Source organism: Nothobranchius furzeri, chromosome 1 (assembly GCF_043380555.1).
Source record: "Nothobranchius furzeri strain GRZ-AD chromosome 1, NfurGRZ-RIMD1, whole genome shotgun sequence".
NCBI lineage: Eukaryota > Metazoa > Chordata > Actinopteri > Cyprinodontiformes > Nothobranchiidae > Nothobranchius > Nothobranchius furzeri.
The window spans coordinates 65599304-65625407 of NC_091741.1; the positions used below are offsets into that span (position 1 = coordinate 65599304).

The 26104-nt window shown below is 42.0% G+C and overlaps 1 long non-coding RNA gene across 1 annotated transcript; it reads left to right on the forward strand.

Moving 5' to 3' along the window:
* The first annotated feature begins 14605 nt into the window (after nucleotides 1–14605).
* LOC139070817 (uncharacterized) lies at nucleotides 14606–16120 on the forward strand. The gene is made up of 2 exons (XR_011521267.1): nucleotides 14606–15585; nucleotides 15674–16120. It is a non-coding gene; the product is annotated as an uncharacterized lncRNA (long non-coding RNA).
* Nucleotides 16121–26104: the final 9984 nt, after the last annotated feature.

Sequence of the window (26104 nt, forward strand, 5' to 3'; positions counted from 1 at the left end):
ATGTAACATCATCATGCCCCCTCCTCCCGATCTAGGTAGTCTCAAACCTGAATCCCTCCTTCCCTGGACTGTAAACATTAACACCCAGTCTCTCCATGTAGTCAGCGAGGAATTTACCCTCACAGTTGTGAGGAAGTGATTTCTTTCTTAGTCTGCACTTTAAATAATGCTGAGGATCCCTGTTCAGTCTTCCTGAAGAACAGTTGAATCTGCAGGAATGGTTGCATTTTATCTTGAGGAACTCTAAAAAACCAAGACAAAATGTGATTTCATGGACTGCTTGTTAAAACCTCCAACAGTACCGAAGTGGGTTTTCAGACAAATTTTTCAAAACGACACCATTTCAACATTAAAACCACCTGACGGATAGGCCAGAGCTAAACGAAAAGGCTAACTGCTAGCTGAATGGTCATAAAGTTTGGTGGTGCCGCCCTTTTTTCCGTCCTAGTGGTGTGTGTGTGTCAGTGTTGGAAGTAATGGTGTTTAAGTATGACATGTTAGTAACAGGTAACGGAGTAATCCAATGAATTCATTACTTCTCTCACCGTTGGAATGCCATTACCGTTACTGTGCATGTAAAGTGGCACGTTATTGTAATGTGCATGAAGTGCAGCAGCGCTGTCAGACTTTCTGACAGCCACACCAGTGATGTGTCGGTCACGAACAAAACGACTCTCAGAGACAATCGGAGCCGGCTGCATGACTGACGTCGGCTGTACCCGCACATTCCTTCCTACCCCAAACCAGTAGCAACCAGCAATAATGAGCACACAGAGCCAAACACATCATTGTTTGCAGATTGGAGATATGTGTGTGCTTAAGACAAAGATCATTTTTGTCATCCCCAGCCCTCTCCCTAGTCTCCTGGGCCAACTCCCTGAGGGAATCCCAAGGCGTTCCTTGGCCAGCTGAGAAAAGAAAGACAGAAACGATCTTTTATATGGCACCTCTCAAGATAAAAATCACGAGGTGCTTCACAAAAACCAAAAATTTTAAATATAATTTTTTATATGATTAAAAAATATGTTTAAAATGAGAAAATAAAACTTTGATTAAAAATGTAAGGATAGAGAAAGAGAAAATTAATAGGAAAGAGGGAAATCAGTGGATCCCAGGGAAGGCGGAGTTGGTAGAAAGAGCAGAATACGGAGAGGGTGATGATGAAGGTCTGAAAAAGCCAGCCTGAACAGGTGAGTCTTCAGCTGCTTTTTGAAGGAGACCATGGAGTCAACTGATCTCAGGCTCAGGGGGAGAGAGTTCCAGAGTCTGGGGGCCACAGCAGCAAATGATCTGTCACCTCTGGTCTTTAGCCTGGTGCGCTGCACAACCAGTAGGCTCTGGTCACTGGACCTCAGGGACCTGCTGGGGGTATAGGGACTAAGAAGATCACCAATGTAAGATGGTGCTTGTCCATGTAAGGCCCTATAGACCAGAACCAGGATCTTGAAATGAACCCTGAAGTTGACTGGCAGCCAATGAAGCTGGAGGAGAAGCGGGGTGATGTGGGTGTGTTTGGAGGACTTGGTCAGAAGCTGAGCACAGGCATTCTGAACCACCTGTAGACGATTCAGGGAGGTTCTGCTCAGACACGTGAAAAGAGAGTTACAGTAGTCTAAGTGTGAGGAGATGAAGGTGTGGATAACAGTCTCAGGTTCAGAGCGGGACAGAATGGGACTCAGCTTAGCAATGTTCCTGAGATGGAAGAAGGAAGAGCGAACAAGAGAACTGACATGAGAATCCAGGGTGAGAGCTGGGTCAAAGGCCACGCCAAGATTCCCGACAGAAGGTTTGGTGTGAGAAGCAAGCTGACCAAGAGAGTCTCTGACTTTGGGAACCAAAGGTGTCAGATGAGTCTTTTCTTCATTCATCACAAACTCTGTAAAAAGGAACAGAACATCTTAAAGTCTTATATTCATTCAGCTGTAGAAAGTTCTCAGCCATCCAGGTTTTAATAGAGTCTAAGCAGGTGTGTAACAGCTGCAGCTTAGAAACATCATGGGGTTTAAAGGAAATGTACAGTTGGAAGTCATCTGCATAAAGATGGTTGGAGGGTCCTTTAAAAGAGCTCATGTGTTGAAAAGAAAGCAGATGGAGGAGGAAGAGTAGAGACCCCAGCACAGAACCTTGTGGGACACCATGAGTAAGGGAGGTGGTGGAGAACCTAAACTTGGAGACGACCACAAAGAAGGAGTGCTCAGACAGATAAGAGGAGAACCACTCCAGAGCAGTTCCAGTAGGCCTACCCAGTCTCTCAGCCTATCCAGTAGCAGGTGATGATCAACAGAAACATTGTCATTCTCTCAAAGCCCCTCCCTCATTCACCCAGCGTGTCCTGGGTCTTCCCTTGGGTCTTCTCCCAGTAGGGCGTGCCTGGAAAACCCCACCATGGAGCGTCCAGGAGGCATCCTAATGAGATGCCTGAGCCACCCCAACTTTCTCCTCTCCATGTGGAGGTCCAGCGGGTCTATTCCGAGCCCCTCCCAGATTGCCGAGTTTTTCACCCTACCTCTAAGGGAGAGCCGAGACACCCTGCAGAGGAAACTCATTTCAGTTACTTGTATCCTCAATTTCAGTCTTCCGGTCACTACCCTGGGAAAAATGAAACAGAACTCTACCTCCAAACTGCTCAGAGCCTTCAGGCCTTCATTAAAGACCCACTTCTACTCACTCCAGGAACACGTTTATAGTTTGATTCCACTCAATGTGTTTTAGTTAGTATTTTGTCTTCGGCTCTGAGTCTTGTTGACCCTAACACGATGATATGATCAGAGAAGAACTGAAACTTCATCTTCCTGACACTCATCCACATGTATATCAGTACGTTCTGTCACTTTGGTCTAAACAATCTGCTAAATAAATGAACAAAGATGTAACTCGTCCACAGCTGTGGTCGTGGACTTCTGGTAGTCCTTCTTCTCAGTCTCCCTCAGAAACAAGACAGAATAACAGCCTTCAGCAATGCATCAACAACTGCCGGGAAACTCTGTAAAAAGGAACAGAACATCTATAAAAGTCTTTGCTCTCGTCCACTGATGATCAAACAGTGATTACTGCCTGCTGCAGCTCACTAACTGCCTTTTATGAGCAGACATGATGGATGGCCTGATGTTCCTCATTAACGAGAGCAGCACAAACGAATAAACGTCAAATCGACACGCCACACGAAGACTCCGCCTGCCGATCGTAAACCTGCTTCATCGTGCTCAAACCTCTCTGAGAAAGTCCCCCAGCTCGCCAAGGAATTGACACCTGAACCATCCTGACGACTTGTATCTCTGGTCGTCATGACAACAGAGCCAGAAGGCGTGGCTTGTGTCACCTGTGATGAGTTAATGATAGGTTTTTCGAGCTGAGAGGCGTTTATAGACTGGAAGAGCAGGTCTGGTCAGAGTCCACGCTGCTCCCAGATCAGCTTCAGGCCCCTGTAGAGGATAGGGACCAGCAGGAGGAAGAGCTGATCCTGAATCAGCACCCGCAGGCAGCCTCACCTCTTTGGAGCCACCACCTGGATGGGCCGCTGCGATAGGCTGAGAGCAGCCCAGAGGAGATGACTGGCTGCCTCCAGCAGTGCAGCTCGGCCCGTAAATTACGGACTTTTTATGAATCAGTGAAGGAGCTCTAATTAAGTGTAATGACTCCAGAGGCACTGCTGTGAGTCTGCAGAACAATGATTGGGATAATTACACTTAATCACAGAGAAAATAACATTTTGGTCTGATGTTAAAGTACCAGTTCAGACTGCTCTCACTGTTATTTAGATTATTGCTTAATTTCTGTGTCGTTATCAACCGTGAAACAGTTTACCGCTCAGGGAGGTGACAGATTCATAAATAACTCCTCAAACAAGCTCCAGTTCTGTAAGAAAAATATCAATTAAAGAGTCATTAAAACACCATAAGAAACTCAACCGACTTCCATTCAAACGAAATAAATGTATCTTATAAAAAAGATTGAGCGTGAACACACACAGAGCTCACACAACATCCAATTAAGAAAAGCAATTACAGCTGATTAGAAATGGGAAGTAGAGAATGTTTTTGTTTTGAATTCGTGTAATTACAGGAGAAAATTTTGTTATGGGGATCAGAGGATCACAAATCAGATCATGTTTGGTAGACGTAATATTGTTAATTTATAAAGAGACGTGGATTAAACATTTGCTAATGACCTGGTAACAAAAGTAAAACTCCCTGAAATGACCTGAAACTGACATAACGCGATAAATATTTAAACATGAATCAAAATCGCTCACAAACCAGTTCCTCGCTGGCCTTTGTCGACTTGTTTAATCAGATTTTACTACTTTAAATGGTGAAATTAAAGCTTCTTTCCAGAGTATTTCTCTCATCTGATGGCACCATCTAGTGGCTGACAAGCATATCACACAAAAACTCTGTTTCTCTGTTTTTTTAAGATGGCAACTTCACGTTTCTGTTTATAAATGTGCTTCCGTAGCCGACAAACTGAGCTAAAACATGCATTTTTACGAGTATTATTCTCATGTCATGCTGTGTTCTCATATATTTATATTTTAGAGACTTTCTTGTCCATGAAAAGTTCATCAACTCTGCATCAGCCGAGGTATTCCTGAAATTTGAAGCACATTAGCGGTGTTCTAACGCTATTGGTTAGTTCTGGTCGGCGCTCAGTTTCCTATTGCATGGAGCTCTACAAGGGCAGGGGGCGTGCTTAGAAAAAACAGTGAGATGTATCTCTTACATTATATCACAGTACATGATAAGATAATCGCTTTTACAGATTTCTGACAAATCATACATAATTTCTGAAAGGGGAAAACTCCGGAAAGCAGCTTTAAGTCAGTTTTCTCGAGTCAACATGGCGGTTTCTTAATCAGATCAACCAAAGCTTTGATGAGGAGAAGCAGCTGCAGCTCTGTTTGGAGCCTCTCCTGCAGGAAGCGGGGCCTAGCTCCCAAAAGATAATAATCCGTTTGGTTCCAGGACCGTTCTTTTGGTCGTGATTCATGATTTCATTCATGAGCGTAAGCTAAAGAGAGATCATGCTTGATAGCTGCTTCTTACATGGACAAGCACCATCATACATTGGTGAACTTCTCAGTCCCTACACCCCCAGCAGGTCCCTGAGGTCCAGTGACCAAAGCCCACTGGTTGTGCAACACCAGGCTGAAGACCAAAGGTGACAGATTATTAGCTGCCCACTGATGGACTCTTTCTTATTCATTTTCTCTTTTCATTTCATAATTTTTTATTTTTCTCATATTTATTATATTTTTTTAAATCTTAAAAAAAATATTTTATTTTAGTTCTTGTGATGCACCTTATGATTGTTATCTTGAGAGGCGCTACATAAAATATTGTTTTCTTTCTAAAATGTGGAACGACCTGCCTCTGGAGGTCAGACAGTCCTCCTTGTCATTATTAAAATCTGCACTGAAAACTCCTCTCTTCACCCAGGCTTTTAACACCATCATTGTGTTGCTTTTACATAATTTTATGTTTGACTTTTGATCTTTATCTATCGTTGAGCTGTATGAATATTGATTTGAGTTGTTTTTAGTACTTTAACTCACTGATGTGCTGCTTTTACCCATGTTTAAAGCCCTTTCATGCATCTTCTTTGTTATATTTTGTTCTGGACATAGCACTTTGGTCCTCTACATTTCTCATGAGGTGCATTATAAATAAAGTTGTGTTAGACTGATTCAGATCTGACCACAGGTATAGGTTTATGCAGACCAGTTCTTCCAGAACTTTGCTTTTATGCTCTTCAGTGTCACCTTGACTGATCACATCAGACAAAGATCTATAATCCATCCTATCTTCACTCATGAACAATAAACCAAAGAAAAACAGGAAAAAGATATGATTAAAACTGACAATGAAACTTAATTTATTAATTCATATAAAGATTGTTGAATGTGTTCAGGTCAACTGAAAAAATCTGTTTAAGCTGAATATTTCATGGCCTGCAAGAAATTACTGAATACGTGACGGGTGGTCATCTAACTGAAAATTTCAGTTGATTAACAAAGAAAATTTCATTAATTTTGTTGTGATGATGACGATGATGATGATGATGTCAACGCTCTATTCCTATCCCGGCAGCCTTTTCACACAAATCTGAAATACGCTTCAGGTGTGGCCTCACACCGGTAACAATCACCTGTGGATAATCTGCTCCAACCTGTCCTGCAGGTGAGAAGCAGACAGCGCCACTAAAACACCACTTACCCAAACGTTTGGTGTACAAACAGCCGCCCGGCCTGCTGCTCAGATGGGACATCAGGATCCGGTTGGCACCAAGTGGCAGCCTTCGCATGTCCCACCTCCATCTGCCAGCAGCCAGCACCTGCTCACCAAACGGCCATATCATGTACTTCCTGATGCTGCATCTGGAAGGAGAAACCAGGGACAAAAATCTGTCATCATGGATGAGCTGGAGACAAACAGCTAATTATGTTTAATAAAGGTTTTTATTAGCCAGGTTTGTTCTTGGTGAGAGTTGGACTCCACCACGGGTTCCCCTGGCTGCTCCAGAACTCACTAGAAGGCCACATATCAAATGCCTAGCCCATTTACTATAATTAGGCTAACCTGGCAGAAAAACTTACTGTAACTGTGAAGTTTGCCAATTATTTCCTGTTTTGCACAAGTTCACTTCTAAACTTAGACTTTTTAAGTGGTTTTATTCACATTTTAATGTTTTTGATTACTATTTTCATTGTTTTAGCTCTTTTTTTTGTTTTTAAAAGTTTTTGTCTCTGTATTTTATTATAGAGCTGTTTTATTGTGCTGCTTCTTTGCGCTATGTTCAGCACCTTGGGCCCCCTTGATTGGTGGAAAGGGGCTTTATAAATAAAATGATTGATTGATTGAAACCAAACCATGGAGATAAACCATCAAAACGTTAGACTCGGAACAAAACTCTCTGCTGTTTGTTTTCTATTTGAAATGTTCAACTAAACGGAATAAAACGTTCATTTGCCTCTCTCTTCCTCCTCATTTATCCCCATAAATGAGACTTTTTTTAATTCACATGAGCTCTTTTGTTCTTGTTAATGCACCTGTGTTCTCCAGTTAATTAAAACCCAAATCCTGCAAATTTCCGCATCTGCTGATGGTGGCTCTGTTACCAAATATTGAGCAAGGTAGCACTCTGCTAATTAATGTTAGAAGAAGGAGGGGGCGGGGGAAGGGGCAGAGGCTCATTTACATACATGTCAGGAAAAACAACAGGACCTCCAGCCGGCGGTGGCTATGGAGTCGCTGAAGGCCCTCGAGCACTTTTAACACCCAGAGCGGGCTCCTGTTCTTCTTCGTTGGTAGGAGGAGGCAGCTGAGACAATAACTCGTTATGTTTTTAATCTATTCTGAGTCGAGTGCAGAAACAAAGTGTTAGATTGGGGAGGAAAAAGGATCCTGCAGCTCTCAAGGTGAGTATTCGGGGTTTTTTTTTGTGCGCAGAGCGAACGTGTCAATAATGTTTGATTTCATTGATGCCAGCTGGGTGCTAATCACATTCCAGACAAAGGAAAATTGAATATTGCAACAATTAGCGGGTCTGATGGAGACAGTCACACAACCTTAGTGCAGTGCTTATATTTAACTCTAATAAATGACTAAAACAGTGTCAGAGGAATTGCAATTAGGCACCAAAAGAGGTGTTGAAGATGGCAAACACGGCTGGAAACTGAAACAGTGATGAAAGAAGATGAAGACAATACTTTATGGAACACCGCCACACAGAACGGCTCAGACTGATGAAACTGAAATGTTATGAAGGTCCATTTTATGGATGAAGAGCCAAAAATCCAGGTGAGACTGAAACACCCTGAGACGCTTTGAGGATAACCAAAGTGAATGATGATTTATTCTTTAATGGTTCCACATTTTGCGTTGAGTCAGGCAGTTTGAGTCAGGGCTGAAATAACAAACCACGATTTCATGAAACACAATAATTTACTAACTTATTATAATAAGAAACATCTTGAAATAAAAACAGGTTAGGATCATCCAATTGTTATATTGGCATCATTCAATAAACTGATTTTGTTATTATTCTTCGCATCATCTGTTAAAACATTAAAACGTTCAAAAATGTGATTTATGACGCGAGTTTGAATCCACGTCATTTGTTTCACTCTCACAACACGAAAATAAACAAAACAAAACAAAACTTTGTTTTCTGTTTTAACTCATTCACTGCCAATGACGACTAAAGTCGTCATTTGCATTTTTTTTACTGTGTGAGCGTCAGACGAGCCCCCGCACCAAGTGAACAAACATCACAGCTCTAAAGCCGATCTTCATCCATGTACGTCACACGTCACGTGATCCGGAAGCAGAAAATCAGTGTGTTAGGAGATTGTTTTGGGTCGCTGCTGTTAAAAAAAGTGAGGCGCGAACCAGAAAAGCTTCTACCGATCACAATTCAACAACGGATTATGAAAGAACGGATAACGCTCGAAACACGCGGATTCTTCCTGATGCAAGAGGTGAGTCTCCGCTTTGTTTTGGTTGTTTTGGCGTCGACGTCATCCTAGCGTGCAATGTTCTGTGACTCTTAAAAAAATCAGTAAAAATGATAAGAAACTCTGGCAGTGAATGAGTTAATCTAACAGGTAAGAACAGAAAACCAAAGGAATTAAGAAACACAGGAAGAACATAATAATGAGACAACACCATTTTTTTCGTGAGATGATCAGTATAGATGTTTGGTTGTTTTTTTCTTATTTAAATAGTAATTTTACATGGATAACTAACAGAATTAAATAATTACGGCCAGTAGAAGCACCTGAGTCCAGGAGGACCAGTCTGAGATTTCATCAACAAAGATGTGGTGACATACCTCTTTACTCACTAATAGTTAAATAATGAACATTAATGCAAATAAAACCCCAAAACTAAAACTAGAAACATGTTCATGTTCACAAATTGCATTGAAAAGAATGGTGTGAGTATTTATGTCATATTAATGATATATTTATTTAACTTATAAATGAGTTAACTTTATTGTATTTTATTGTTGGTTGACCTTCTTTTACCTCACCTCATTTTACTGTCTACCTGTTACCCAGCTCTGGGGTTCAAGTCCTCTCCTCAACAACCTCCTTATGGGGATTTCTTAACCAGACAAGTGCTGATTTCCCTCCAGAAAGTCCTGGGTCGATGGAGGCCTCCTGCTGGAAGGAAGTACCTGAACAGCTCCCTCAGGAGGCATCCTCACCACATGCCTGAACAGCCCGTCCTCAGTGTGGAGGAGCATTCAGCTCTACTCCAAGTCCCTTAAATAGTTTCTAAAAGTTTGTTTTATTGCTTTGGGGCAATTTTATTTGATTTCAGTTCAGGTTATTTATACATCTCCAGTTCAGGACACAAGTAATTTCAAAGCTCTTTTATAAGGTCCAGGTTCCAGATTTACCAGGGGAAAGGGCATTTACAGGGTAACGCAGGCGTATAAAGGGAACAAATAAACTTGAAATAACCTTAAATAATTTAAGCCTCTTTAAAAGATGATTAATATGGAAATGAGCAGAATGTGACCTCCTTGATTCCGCCGCGGTCCTCGTCCATGCAGCACAATCACCATTAATGGGGTTCTGCTGCAAATGGAACCAGGTGAGACAAATACATGTAATGCAAAATATTAAATTAAGGGCAAAAACATCCAGACACTGGGACTAACGGATGCAGACGAGGAATCCTTGTGGGGTTGTGATGATCTCTTAATTAGCGTTAATGAGTCTTGTATTTTTGACATCTATTTTAAAATTTACCAAAGATGTTTTTTGCAAATTAATTAGTACAATTCTTAAACCAAAATACCGGAAAGACGGATTTGATTAGCATCAGTTTCAGCGCCTCCACACATAACTTAACCTCTTCGTAATGCCGGATCCTCTCCGTTTGTTGCTTCTCTTCCTGAGTCGTCCACCCTCAGGTTTCCCAGCAGCAGTGGAGACATTAGCTCTGATCATTTGTTTAAAAGGTGCATGCAGGTTAAGAGGAGGCCTCGCTACCCTGCTCCATCTTTTGAAAGACTGAAAGCGAGCTCTTTTCTCCAAGCCCCCTCCTCCATGCTGCTTGTTCAGCTGCAACCATGCATGCTCAAATCGAGGGAGTAGGACGAAGCATCCTGCAAATTAGCAGGCTGATTTCCCTCGCTGGGTTTGAACAGAACATCCTGCGGCTCATCGCCAGGACCCAAACACTACAGCCGGCACCACCAAAAACCAGCCGCCTGTGATTCAAAATGCTGAGGCCATTGTTGTTTCAGGCAGGCTTACCCAAATGTCCCGTACACGGTCCGTTTAGCTGCACATGCAGCAGCAACACATCAATTTACCTGCTGTAGAAACACAACCAGGATCCTGAAGTCAGTTTACCTAAAACTCTGACAGTTTGATTTTCATATTTCATTGCTGAGAACTATCTGATCTAAACTTACAAGTGCTTAAAACAATGCTTTGGACCAGGATCTGCTGGGAAACTTTAACAGCGTTTTAAATAAACATTTAGATGCCAAGAAAATGCTTATTTTAGAAAATTATTTGTAGGTTTTGTGTGAAAAGACGTTTAGAACCACAAATGTGTCTCACTAAACTGATGTCATCAAACGAGACACAGAGCAGAAAATGACTGTGAGTTTAGCGAGCTTTGAATCCCCCTTCCAGGATGACACAAGCATTAAACATGGAGAAAACCACAATAAATCCAGCTATGTTGAACGTAAGTGAGATTCTGTGGTGACGTCAAATAGACAGATTCTGCGAAATAAACTGAAGTTAAGCCGCCGCCATTGCTGCAGTGGCAAATCCCAGTCAGACAGACGTAGGCGCTGTGCCAGAAGTGGGCTTTTCAAAATAAGCGGGAAGACATGGAAGGTTTTTCTTTAGTGAACAAATCTAGGAAGGCTGGGAGGATGTGTGCAGTCATCGGCTGCTCTAAGTGTAGCAGAAAACTCTTTTTTAAACACAGTCATAGTGTTAAAAAGAAGCCCCATCTTTATTTCCCTGTTCCCTGTTTGCTTGCAGCCGGGGGTCCCATGATCTATTTTCCCCATCAGTTTCATTTTTAAATTAATGACAAATAAACATTCAGTACCGTTATGTTCTAATTATTTTAACTAAACAAGTTGACCTGAGTGACCCAGTAACATAAACAATGCATTCAAGCAATTTCACTTAAATTAGGAACATTTCCCCTGCTGCAGCCGAATGCACATTTCCTCTGATCCACATAAATCTGAACTGGTCATCTGCTTATCCGTTTGTAATCAGATTTATAAACATGCTTGCTGAAGGGGTTATGACCAAGAGCTTGTAGATTTTGCCTCAGACAGACTCATGACTGTTTTATCATGGTTCTAGAGGCTGAATCCACGCTCAGCTGCCACACTGGTGACTAGATTTGAAGCAGGTGCTGGCATAAGTGCTACTTCAGCAAAAGTTTTAAAATCAGTAGATGAAAAATGGCTGTAAATTTTGTGAACTTTGAATCCTTCCTTCAGGAGGAAAGAAACACCATAAATTTGGCCATTTGGAATGTAGCAGCTACGCTAGAGGAGAAGAGATTCTGTGGTGATGTCATATGCGACGTGCAAATGCAGGGGCGTCGTTAGGCCCGGCTACTTGGGCTCAAGCCCCGAATGTTTTATGAAAAGCCACGGATCTAAATCGCGGAAGTAACATGCAGTAACAAAGTCCAACAGAGAGGGAGCAGCTGGCAGTAGTTTGTATACAGCCTGCCTGAGCCTCCACCACTGAAGAAGAAGTCCTTCAGCAGCCGGCTTCTTCTACACTCTCTGCCTGAAACGCATGAGTGAAGATGGACATAAGGATGTTTTTTAGACCAAAAGTACAATGACAGAACCCCAGCTTTGATGAGACTGGTGTTGACTCAGGTTTGTGAGTCTTATTTGAAAATATTTGTTGTGCTGCTGGTTTGCCTAAAGTTAGCTTATCAGGTAAAGTTGTTGGAGAAAGAAAGGGAATATTTACTATCATCTCACACTAAACACTAACAGGAACAATACTCTGCCCTGAATATGCTTAATATGTAGCTTCAGATTAAAAATTATGTGGTACAAGACAAATATATATGATGTTGACTAGTGCGTGTCACGTGTGTGTGCGCGCGCGTGGGCGTGTGTGTGTTAAGCCCCGGATCTTCTTCAGTCCTAAATGCACCCCTGTGCAAATGTCTAATTTGTAGTCATGCTAATTACGATCTTTTACAAGCCAAAAAATCTCAAAGTACGTGACATGGTCGAAACACCCACCGTGGTATTCATTTAAATTGCATTACAACATATGCGTGATCCAGGGCGTAAAGCAAAGCAGATTAGAAAATAGCTCTTTAGCCCCGCTGACTTGCACTCATTTTTTTGTTCTTCCAGAGACCCATGAGCCGACCGGAAAGGGAGGAGACTTAGGCTCCCTGTAGACTCTTTTTGCAGTATAATGCTAATGCTAACAGTGAGATGATGCTAATGTCAATACTGGTAGTGCGATTATACTAGTGCTTATAGTATTCCCTGAAAGACTCTTTTTGCAGGATGATGCTAATGCTAACAACGAGGTTCGATTCAATTCAATTCAAAAATACTTTATTAATCCCAGAGGGAAATTGATTGCTCTAGTAGCTCAGAATAATAATAATAATCAAGTCATCAAAGAGTTATTGTATATTACGATGGCTGTTGGCAGGAAGTATCTCCAGTAGCGGTCAGTGTTGCAGCGAAACTGAAGAAGCCTCTGACTGAAGACACTCTTCCGTTGTCGGACAGTCTTGTGAAGAGAATGCTCAGGGTTGTCCATAATTTTCTTGATTCTCTGGAGAATCCTTCTTCGCATTATCTCCTCCAGTGGTTCCACAGTCGTCCCCAGAACAGAACCAGCCTTTTTCATTAGGCTGTTGAGCTTTTTCAGGTCCCTGCTTCTGATGCTACTACCCCAACAGATGATGGCTGAAGAGATTACTCTCTCAACAACAGACTTGTAGAAGATCTGCAGCATCTTGCTACAGACATTGAAGGACCTAAGCTTCCTCAAGAAGTGCAGTCTGCTGTGTCCCTTCTTGTAAACGGCTTCGCTGTTCTTTCTCCAGTCCAGTCTGTGTCCAGGTGAACTCCAAGGTATTTGTATTCCTCAACCACCTCCACTTCTTCTCCCATGATGGCAACAGTGTTTGACTCCACCCTGTTTCTTCTGAAGTTTAAAATCATCTCCTTTGTTTTGTTCACGTTCAAGGTCAGATGATTGTTTCCACACCATGCCACAAAGCGCTCCACCAGCTCTGTACTCAGCTTTCTGTCCATCTCTGATACACCCGACGACTGCAGAGTCATGTGAGTATTTCTGTAGATGACAGGTCTCTGATTTGTACTGGAAGTCTGAGGTGTACAGGGTGAAAAGGAATGGTGAGAGTACAGTCCCCTGTGGTGCTCCAATGTTACTGATTGCCTGGTTTGATGTGCAGTTCTTCAGCCTCACAAACTGTGGTCTGTTTGTCAGGTAGTCTTTAATCCAGGCGATAGTTGAGGACCCCACCTGTATCTTCTGGAGTTTCTGGCAAAGTAAATCAGGCTGAATTGTGTTAAATGCACTGGAGAAATCAAAGAACATGACCCTCACAGTGCTGCCTGCTTTGTCCAGATGACAGTGGGCTGGTTGAAGCAGCTGGATGATGCCATCTTCAACTCCAACTCCATGGCGATAAGCAAACCACAGCAGGTCCTGATATGTTCTAGTTTGCTTATTCAGGTGGACCAACAGGAGTCTCTCCAGGACCTTCATGATGCGGGATGTCAGGGCTACCGGGCTGTAGTCGTCATTGGCTGATGGTCGAGTTTTCTTTGGAACTGGAACAAGGCAGGATGTCTTCCACAGGACTGGAACCTTTTCCTGGGCCAGGCTGATGTTGAAGAGGTGCTGCAGAATCCCACAGAGCTGCTCTGCACAGGCCTTCAGTACTCTGGGGCTGACACCATCTGGACCTGCAGCCTTGTTCCTGTTCCGTCTCTCCAGCTGCCTCTTCACCTGACTTCTAGAGACAGATAGGTGGGAGGGGGAGGTAAATGGGGCAGCAGCATCTCCTGACTTGGTTGAAGACAGATTTATAGAACCAGAAGAGTCCATGACTGTGTTAGAGGACAAAAGAGCTGGTGTGTGACGGGAAAATGTTGGATAAGAGGAGGATGGGATGTCTGATTGGCTGGGGACAGGGGAGGAGGATGCTGGGTTTGTTCCTGAACTGAACCTATTGAAGAACTTGTTCCGTTCATTGGCTGTGTCCAGGCCATCGACATTAATATATGGACAATGGGTTTCCATAGGCTCCAATAACAAGTTTTTGTGATAAAATGGGAGGTGGCCACCACCGCCATTTTGACCGTGTCACAGGTTCCGTCCAGCCCAGACGATTCCATAAAAGGGAAGAGAGGAGGAGCTGAGGGTGGGGCTGTAAGGCTGGGATCAACTGACGACACCCGGTCGAACTAGCTACAAGCTAACCTGAAGCTAACCCTGGCTAACCCAAAGCTAACACGGAGGTGGGAGCCGAGCTAACGGATGTAGCCACCTAGCTACAACCGGAGCTAACTCTGTGGAACACCCATCGACCGCATGGAGTTCAGGTGGAGGTTTGCGGCGCTTTTTCATGAGAAGTACTGTTCTGTGAATAAGAAATATTAAATCAGTAAGTTTATAAGTTATTTCCGTAATGAAAATATATTTTGCTTTGAGCAAGTTTTCACTTTTTATCACGTATCGTATTTTAAGGACTATTAAGTCGCTCCTGAGTCGCACCAGCCATTAAATGTACGGTATAATGGAGAAGAAAAAAACATATATGTCGTATTTTGGGGGGAAATTTTATTTTTCTTACAAAATCTGAGACCAAGCGTTTCACATGGCAAGACAAGTACCGGTAGCAATAACCGAATAATGCGCCGCAGCAGCGCGCCACGTCTCCAGCAGAGGAAGGCGGTGTTTGAAACCCTCCCAGCGGGACAGGGGAACTCATTCTTGGGTCGGAGCCAGCCCGCAGCAGCGCTGTGTAGCCTACATATTTTGTTATATAAGTCGCTCCGTAGTAGCAGGACCGGCCAAACTATGAAAAAAAGTGCGATTTATAGTCCGGAAAATACAGTAGTTATTAGTATTTGAGATAAATTAGCAGGCTAAATACATTTCATATACTTCCAAAACGTAATACTTGTTTGTATCTTGTACAGCCAAGTAGCCTTTATTCTGGACTCAGTACAATTCACCAAAAGTCAAGAGACATTATACAGATGAAGTAAGCACAAGATAACTCACTGGAAGAAACAGAATCATTATCATGAGAACCAGAACAAGACAGCCTGATAACATTCATGTGAAAACAACAGTTAAAATGTATGTGTAATAGAAATAAAAATATATTAGAATTAGTGTAACTCACTGTGATCCAAACAATAAATCAGCCATAGCTGATCAGCAATCATGACATGAGGTCTGGGAGTTTTTAAGTTTCATTCTTTTATTACATTTTTTTCTTAGATCTGTTAAAAGGTCACCATGGCAGCCTGTGTCTCCAACATCAGCTACACAACGCAGCAAGTGTAAGTTCCAAGTACCTGTCTTGACCACTTCATGTATGATTTTGTGCTTTAAACAGCTAGGCCAAACCTGTTATTTTTTTCTCCATAGCCATTTGGATCATCGGTGACAACTGCGTGAGGCGTGGTGCCCAGAGAGCTGCAGAGACCCTCGGAGACAACCTTGGCCTCCCTGATGTCCGTGTCTCCTGGTTCGGTTGGGGCGGACTGAGGTGGAAAGACCTTCTCCCCTTCTTTTTCAACTCCATGCATGGAAGAGCAGCTCCTGATGTTCTTCTCATCCACTGTGGCGGCAATGACATGGGGGTGGTCAGCAGTGTGAATCTGGAGAACATGAAGGTGGACCTGCACCGGCTTCACCTTCTACACCCTCATATCACACTGTTGAGAACTGTTCTTCCTTCACAACCCAATGTTCCACTCACTCTGCAGCTCTCTGGGCCCCTTTTATTATTTTAAGTATTTTTTAAATGTCCCGACACTTTGTGTTCTGTTATTTTATAAAATGTGATGTAAAAAAATAAATGTTTTTGCTCAATTACTGGAATTTCTTTGGTTAAGACAAAAAAGGAAGGAAGAATCATTTATGCCAAGTTGTTTCTTAGCAGCCAATAGAAATGTGTTCTTTACTAACTTTACTTGGTTTAAAAATCTTACTAAAATAAACAGAGTGCTGTATTGCAAAACCAAATCATACTTGTTATGTAAATATTAGCTTTGTAGATATTTTTTACAGGTAGATATTTGTGTGCTAAAAAAACCCCATAAACTTAAATAATTTGTCATTCTTTATTGAAAAACAATAAAATACAGGTATACAGAAAGTGTGGGAAAATGATAATGTGAAAGTATTGCTCTTTAAATGTAATACTATTATCTTTAAAAAGAAAAACTCTAAAAATGTCCTGTACAGCAACATGACAGAAGAATGGTGGTCTGTCTGTCAGAATGTGCTGAACAGATTTGCTCTATCAAGAGGAGCTTCAATGTGTACAAGGTTCCCCTTGAATAAAAATTAATGTTTTTGTAATATTGGTTTGGGTTATGTATCGCCACATCAGCATGTAAATGCTGAACCAATCTGGAATAAAGACTGTTGATAGAGGATAAACAAGTAAATAAGAGAAAAATTAAAACAACTAGGAAACCAACATAAAAAACAGCAACCAGCAGCTGCATCTGTGAAGAAACATTTCTAAGAATCATCAAGAAAACGTGGGATGAACAACTATAAACATGTAAACCATGAACCACAAACATCATACATCAACAAGCATGTGTTCGTGCGTGTGCTGGAATGTGAAGTGTTAGACCTCCAAGGATCAGGTGCACTCTGGAACCGCCACAAGCACCAGAAAACCTTGCTACAGAGAACTCAGCAAGGCCACATCCAGAACTGGGCTGACACAGGTCATGGGCCACAGGACACAGGAATCACACAGCGATTCCACCTGAAACAGAATCATTAAAATTAGAATCAAATACAACAGTTGTTCAGTATGACATCAAATGGATTTTTAAAGAAGGCAATTGGACTTCTTTGGTTTCATGAATATAGGAGGGTTGATCTTAAGCTTGATTCATATTTCTCTTGTGTCAGTGCGGAGACACGCAACTCCATTATCCGTCCTTGCGTAGGCCCCAGCAGGCACGCAAGTACGCACGGAGTCGAGCTCACTTTTTTAAACATCCGTTTAACGAGACGGACAGCGCAAGCTTGTGATTGGTCAGGACGCCGCTGTCGTCTACACCGCCGCCATTGTGCACTCAAAAACAAAGAGCCGAGGATAACTAGCGGCAGACACTGAGAAACTTGAAGAACACCTCGCAAAAAAACTCTAAAAACATGAACGTTTTTATTCCCCGTGACTGGAGGAGTGAAATGATGCACAGCAATTGTTTTATTTGTAGACAGAAATGACAGGAAACGTGGGTTTAGAGGTGGCGAGCCCATGAAGAGGTGGAGGAGAATGAGAGACAAATTTGTCTGTTAAAAAGTCTCTTATGTACAAAAAACACAATATAAACAGCTAATGCTTCAATTTTTTTAATCTCAACCAAAATATGAAGAAAAATATGTGTTTGTACCCTGTGTTTGTACCCTGGAGTCCGTGGTGAAGTGATGACTCTCAAAGTGTTCACTGCACAAGCGGGAGTGTGAATTGGGAGTCCAGCACTCTCTTCTTTGGTTGCTTACCCAAAGGTCAAGCCTCTCTGGATCACCTAGAGGAAAACTTCATACAAAGAACTAATTAAGCATATGGGTTTAAAATACTTACCGTAATTTACGTACTCGAGCGTACCTCAATATAAGCTTCACCAAAAAAAAAAAAAAAAAAAAAAACGAGCGAGAGAAAAATAACAGGTTAGATGCACCTAATAAATAAATGTACTAACAAACTCAGGAATCTGTTGCTTCACTGTTCTGGTGCTGAGAATATCATTAATGCGGATCAAAGGAGATGCACAGATGAATGGACCTCATTTATTATTTGGAGACTACATTTACTGCAGCTGGCAGAGGCAGAGATTTTTTCTATTGATACACGGAATTTACAGAATCATTTTAAATTTTAATAGGGGAAGACTGCAGTAGGGAGCGGTAAAATACAGGGGGTCCCTAGCAAAAACAAGAAACTTTACGAGTCTGATGAAACCCGCTGGTGTTCCTTCAGGCAGGCCCGGTGGCAGTTCCAATGACCCAGTGGCTATGCTGGGTCAATGTTATCGAGCTCTGTCCGGCTCGGCCGTGAACGAGTCGAGGCAACGTCGTGCTCTGCTTAAGAAGAGGTGCTATTTTCCCGCTTCAGAAGAAGCGTCCAACGTGTTTTACGCTTTCTCCTAGACATGTCACTTTGCTAAGTTGTTAGCGCGCTAACATGTCAATAGTGCAGCGTAGCCTGCTGGAGGTTTCAAGGGTTCAGATGAAACACCCGACCTCTAAGGCGGGTGTTGTCGCTGTTGCGCTCACGCCGTCAACACTCGTTTATCTGAACGCTATTGAAACATGTAAACCAAAAAGCATTATATCCACTGCTACCTTTTTAATTTTAATCTCAGTAACTTATGCTGTAACTTCACCTTGCCCTGCCTGCTCCTCCTTGCTGCCCGCCGGCTGTGATCACAAGTGACAACATAGTAGTTCCCGCTGCTTCTTCGGGAAACAGCGCCAACAAAAACAAAAAAACTTGGGATCTTGTCGGCGTGGCGGTGGGATTTAAGGGAAACCCTGTATGCCCTATAGACTTCTGGAGACTAACATCAAGCACTATCAAACAATTAACCGAGCTGCAGTATTTCTCCGGTCAGATCTGTCTCCGAGTCCGAGAGCTCCACGAGCGGTCAGCCCGCGCAGCAGCTAGGCACCGCATCGGTCACTCATGCACCGGCCTGACTGCTGGGGAGAACCGGATGGAAGAATGGAACACAGAAGTGCCCCTCCAAGCGCTCCGTCATATCTCAACGATTTCAACCCATTTTTATGTTAAATGCACTGGGTTTTACCCATCGACATATGCCCTATTAATTATTTTACCGTATTTTACATCTAAATTTCATGGTTAAACAGTACATGCTACATGTTAAAATGATAGTTAGTTAGCTACTTCGATAAACTCAGCTAGTTTAAAGGCCGCAGTGACCTAAAATACATACATATAATTTAACTTACAGAAAAAAATGAAGTGCAGACTCCTTGGACGCTCTATTAGTACAATTAATACCACAGCAAGTCATTTTGTCCAACAATTGCACCAATAATATCCAAAACAGAATACACAAGCACAGAGACTCAAAATCCCGAAACAGTTTCCAGGAGAGACCGAGGCTGTACTGAGGCCTTTCCACAGAGCTAGCTCTGTGGTCACGTGTGTCGGATGCTCATTAATTATACAGAATTTTAGGCTTTTAATACACTTAAACAGAAGAGTGAGAAAAATTTCACCCCCCTCAGAGTTGTCATGAGTGTAAACTAGATAATTTAAACAAAACCATGTTTTGGTACCACGCTATGAACATGTTTATTTCTGCTGTGAAATTGGTATTTTTAACATGGGAGTCAATGAGGATTTGCTCGCTTCTGACACCAGCCCCCAGCGGATGAGGGTGGAACTGCAATTTTTGGTACATCCGGGTTGGGACCAATTTTAGAGCCGCATTGTGGGGGCTTGGTCCAGGCTGCCATCTGTGCAATCCTTCCTCTGCTTGAAGCAATGATGATGCTAATGCTAGTCCTAACAGTATTCCCTGATAGACTCTTTTTGCAAGATGATGCTAATGCTAACAGTGGGATGATGCTAGTGCTTATGCATACAGTTTTCCCTGAAATACTCTTTTTGCTGGATGATGCTAATGCTAATAGTTGGATGGTGCTAATGCTAGTGCTAACAATATTCCCTGAAAGACTCTTTCTGCAGGATGATGCTAATGCTAACAGTAGGATGATGCTAGTGCTAATGCTAACAGTATTTCCTTTTGCCAGTTGCCTCTTCTTGCAGGATTCTCCCTCGTCATCTCCCTGACATGTTGCATAATAATTCAAGGGCTTTCAGGTTCTGCTGCAGATGGAACCAGAGCCACAGCTGAAGATAAGAAGGCTGGAGGACTCTGGGAGGGGAAAAGAAACATTTACTCAACATAAGGTAACATCATTGTGGCTGATTGGTTTGACATTTTGCATATTGCCCTTTTGGATAGACTGGAACACCAGGACTCATTACTGCTCTACAGGTTTGGAACACGTTCACCACTAATGGAGACATTAACCCTGTTTAACAAGGGAGGTTGTCTAACCAAAGAAAGACAGTCTTGCCCCCCCCCCCCCACCCCCCCCCACCCCCCCATGTAAATGTGTGAAGCTGACTGGAACATGGAGGCTAAGAATGGTATGAGTGTTTTACATACGTTCAATGAGGCGGTAAACTGCTCTGAATTTGTTTGATAGCCAGAGATCCAACAGAAACACCAGTTTTAACTTCTGGTTCTCACCGATTCACACGACTAATTGAAAGATTTTTGATTTTGAAAATGCACCTTTCTCCATTATTACCTGTGAATTTCCCTCAGGCTTTTCCCCAGCAGTCTGTCAGTGTGAACAGGTGACACGTCTCCAGAGCGACAATGTTAGAGCTGCAGATTGATTAGCTGCCGTTCCACAACTCGAGTCTCTTTCATCCGTGGACTCGTGGAGATTTTTCAACTCCCCATTAACAGGTTCTGCTCTTTGCAACCCAAGATCATCAGACTGAAATGATCTACAACCATTCACCTAATGACCCGCGTTTAGGCTGCTGTGGGTCAATATGGAAACGTGTCCAAGGAGGAGCGCCTCCTATAGTTCAATCTGTTCAAACTATGTGGTTCAGGCCTTGCAGGTGGTTTAATCTTGTTTTCTAAAGAGTCTGATGTCTACAATCTCTGATGAAATACAGAACACAAAACTCCATGTTTTACTCTAAAACCCAAAGGTAAATATCAGGTTTATCTTAAATCAAAGCACTTCTGATGTATGGGTATTAACTTCAACATCAACAACATTAGGGTTGGTGTTTGAGCAAGGGCTTGGCACTTGGTAGATTTTGACTTTGTTTATCTACAGTTGGACCAGTTTGAGCCTTGGCTTTATGAATACTTAGATTTTGATTTCAGGCAACTCTCAGTCTTTGTTTTGGAGCAATTCTGTTCACTTTAAACTGATTTGACATGGGCTGAAGCGTGATTTGGACTTGTCAGCCTAGATTTGGACTTGTATTTTCTGAAATTAACCTTTAGTTCTTGATACTGAGCAAACTTTGGGAACTGTTTTTCATGCAATAATTGGTTTTGGACTGATTTGGAGTTTAGTTTTTGATAAATCTCAGAGCGTTGGGAGAGATTTTGGCTTGTGTTGTGAAGGCGTTCTCTTCATCAAGACTGGTAAAGACTCTGCAGTCCACTTACACCTGAAGGACAAGGGACACATGTTTTAGCGATGAAAAAGTACACATTTTGGACAGAGAAGATAGATGGTTTGAGAGAGGAGTAAAGGAAGCCATCTATGTGATACGAAAAAAAACTTAGAGAACAACTTTCCAGCACCTATAATGCAGCTCTGAACCTTATTCCAAAACAGTTTAAATCTAGGTCACACCCTCCTGCATCTAATAAACGATTCCCACATAAAAGAGTTATCAGCAGGTGGAGAGGGGGTATTCATAGGTAGTTTCTGCTCATTAAACAACAACAGACAGCCACAATAACAAGCTCCCATATTCCAGTTAGAACTGACAAAACTCCTTGGATGAGAAGCAAAACATCTTCAAGAAACCAAAGAAGTCCAGTTGCCTTCATTTGAACCCTTTTGGATTGCCATGAGAACCTTCACCAGCAAACATCGAGGGTTTGTCTTAGATTGGGTTCTCTCAAAGCTTCGGTCTCCTCCTAAAGTAGATTCAGTCAAGGAGACCTATTACCTCCAGGATGTCAGACACATAAAGTAATCAAAGTGTAATTAATGAGAATAAGTTAAATAATTCTAACCACGCTGGGTGTGTGTTCTGTTCCATTCATGAATGCACACAAACCCTTTTTAAGATGCAGCTTAGCCTCCCTGTATTAAACACTCTCCTTCTCTTGGAGTCATTTTGCAACCATTCAGCTCACAAGCTGTAAAAACTGCGAGCACAACAATCAGCTTTCTTCTAACACAGTATAATAATAGTTCACATTTGGTGAGAATTGCATGGAGGGCCTCATAAGGGAACAAAAAACTGACTGGCTGTTGGTGCAGAAACCTCTTGCCAGCAGAAGACAGTCGGTGTGAGTTTAAAGTGTTGGTTTAAAAGTTGTAATCGTAAGCATATGCACCACAATCTGTTCTGTTATTTATTGGTGCGCTAATCACCGAGCACGGCAACATTTCTCTCCCTCCTCTCTGCCGGCAAAAGAAGCTCGTATGAATCTGGAACAAATTCACAAGTAATAATTCATAGGCTAATCTCACTCCATGACTCTAATTAACGCATCATTAAAAGCATAATTCAGATAATTATAATTTCTCACTTTTTAAATGAGAGATGTGGAAGAAGGGGAAGGGTGTCTGAGGAGCCAATTTAGTGAGTGAAACAGATTCTGAGGCAGCGCTGCGCCGAGTGGGTGTGTGGAGAGAAAAACACAGCAAGACCAGAAAGAAATTAATTAATTTATTAAAAAATAAAGATGGAAAAACAAACGGCTCTTCACAAAACAAATCAGAGGGAAGGTGATGCTGCGTCACACGAATAAAACCTGTTTAGGAGGAAGTGGATGTTCTGTGTGAGCCACAGCTGAAGTTCACACCTTCTCAATGCTGAGCTTTAAAGTTTTAGCATCAGGACATTAGCATATCGCCACCACAGAGGCGTCGTCGGCCTTGAGCAGAACATGAATAAAGCAGAACAAGTGAGCAAGTTGGTCAGGCCTTGTTTTAGATCAGGGAGGTTTTTGAAACATCTGATTCTCTTTTAATTGAATGAACGTCTCTTTGTTCTAACGTCTCTTTGTATGTACAGTTTATGGTTCTAACCTGCAGCTGGTCCTGTTGACACAGACCCTCTTACTGTCTGATGATGTTTATTAGAAGCTGATCAAAGATTTTCAGGTGTGTAAGTGTGATGTCATCAGGAAGCACAGCAGATGTTTCCGCTTCCTGGCAACTGTCCAAATTAATTATCCCACCTCCAAACACACCTCAGCTCTCTTCTTGGAGGCGTGAACGAGGTAAGCAGCTCCTCTGCAATGTTTCCAGAAGAATTCCTGACACCTTCGGAAAACCTGTCTAATGTTCAGCTCCGGTCTGAAACGGACACGTTTGAAAATCATATAAAAAACAAAACAAAGATGAAATGATCAGAATAAAGATGTAGTTTGACCCTGACAGGCCAGGAGGAGTCTCAGGTGACACCTATTCTGCCACAACCATCACAAACTATCACACATTTAAAGGTGTGGTTCACTCGTTTAATTAATACATTTGCAGTGATCTCTAGTAGGAATGAATGCCTTTTAAGTTGCTCTCTGTGTACAAGAAACCCTGGTGAACCTGTTCCAGGATCTAGAAGATTGACAGATCAAAGGAGAGCCTCAGACAACAGGAAATGGAGTCTTACTTCCTGATATTTAGACATCTCACCTCTGATTGGCTAACAGCAATGCAACTCTACCACTGACTCTGTTTACTTTGCAACACTGATGTTTATCTCCACAAATAACACAAGCCTGAAGGAGTTCTGCTGTGTGGTGGAGTTGCTACTGCTAACGGTTAGCTGCTACCAGTCTGAGATGTTCTCTGCTGTTTCCTGGACGCTAAACCAATAGCCTTTCCCGTTGTGAGTCAAGATGGGTGAGTCCATGAATGTTGTGACAGTGTGACATAGATCTGTCAGGCATTTCAAATCCTAGAGTTTCACCATATATTTTCTATCAGAAGCTAAAGCAGGAGATACATTGGGATGCGAAAGTTTGGGCAGCCTTGTTAATCTTCAAGATTTTCTTTACAAATCTTTGATTGTCATGATAAAATTTTTCAGTTAAATATATCATGCAGGAGACACTCAGTGATATTTGAGGAGTGAAACAAAGTTTATAAGATTTACAGAAAGTGTGCAATAATTGTTTTAACAAAATTAGGCAGGTTCTTAAATTTGGACACCACAAAAAAGAAAATACCTCTATTTAAAAGAAATAGTCTATAGCTTCCAATGACAGTCTGGATTCTGGTTGAAGGTATTTTGGACCATTCTCCTTTACAAAACATCTTGCTTTCACAGTGGCCTAGTGGCAGAGTGTCTGCCCTGGGACTGGACAATCGGAGGTTCAAATCCCAGTGGGATCATACCAAAGACCTTAACCCAGTACCTCCCTGCTTGACACTAAGCTTTAAGGTTGGGTTGGTGGGTTAAACCACCAAATAGTTCCCGAGCACGGCCACAGCTGCAGCTCACCGCACCCCAAGGGATGGGTCAGTTGCAAATGATTTTCACCAGTGTGTGATGAATAGGAGTTTAACTTCATTTCAATCAGGTCTGAAAGCTTCCAGCATGGAAGATGATGTTGTAGGTCTTTGGTGCTGGTCTGTGGGCTGACTCTGACTGTTCACCATTCTTCTCTTCTATTTATCTGAGATTTTTCTTGGTCTTCCACTTGGAGCCTTAACTAGAACTGTGCCTGTGGTCTTCCATTTCCTCAATATGTTCCTAACAGTGGAAACAGACAGCTGGAATCTCTGAGGCAGCTTTCTGTATCCTTCCCCTAAACCATGATGGTGAATAATCATTGTTTTCAGCTCATGCGAGAGTTGTTTTGAGACCCATGTTGCTACTCTTCAGAGAATATTCAAAGAGGAGGGAAACTTACAATCAGTGTTGGAAAAGTTTGTTAAAAAAATGAACTACCGGTAGTTCAAAGTTCAGTTCATACATTTTAAAGCAAACTAGTTTGTTTCTTAGTTCATAATTAAAAAAATTTCAATAGTTCACTGTTCCAAAAACGAACTAGTTCATAGTTCTTTTTTATCATATATATATATATATATATATATATATATATATATATATATATGAAAAAAAGAACTTTATATATACATAAAACTTATGAAATAATTTTAATGGGAAATTATTAAGCAATCTTAGGAACAGGCTGAGGTAGCAAACTAAAAATGCAATATTAAAAGTGCAAAACATTAAAAAATGTATAATCTTTCAGTTAAGTCCCGTTTCAATTTTTCTGAATGAACTTTGACTCCTGCACACAGCATAGACATAGAAGAGTAGATGCCGCACCAACTGTTACTGCCTATGTTTGGCCGCATTTGCGGGTTCTACTTTTTATAAACTCTATGGTTAACAGGATGTTTTAGCTAGGCTTTAGCTCTGGAAAAGCTCCATGGAGATCTGGAGCTAGAACGGCGAAAGAACGCGTTCATAAACCCGTTCCCGCACGCCAGAACGAACTCACTCACTTTTACGTTTGTCAGGCAGAATACAAACGAGTTCAGTTCATGTTCATGAAAAAAATGAACAAATTCACGAACGATCATTCAATGAACGCGTTTGGGCACAAAACTGCCTACAATTGGCCCCTTTCTCATAACTGGATTGACGTGTGTATGGAGATCAAGGGTCACTGAGCTTACCAAACCAATGCACCCACCAATGCAGGTGTACCTGATCGGTATCAACCTTTGTTTAACATTATTTACTTTTAAGACATTCAGTAATAACAAATACAAATTCAAAAACGATCTTAACCCAAACAGAATAAATACTGAGTTTGTGTGCCAGTCAATCTGAGAGCAGCGGTGATCTTCATAACAAGCTTTTAATTGTTTGTACCTTCTCACCTGTCGGAGAGCTGGAGGTGTGAGCGCTGCTGCCTTTAGAGAGGAGACGTCACCTCCCTTCTTCCTACTAGACTACGAAAAATTTGAACAAAACCCTGATGCATGTTGTGATTCTCTCTCTCTGTGACACACACACACACACACACACACACACACACACACACACAC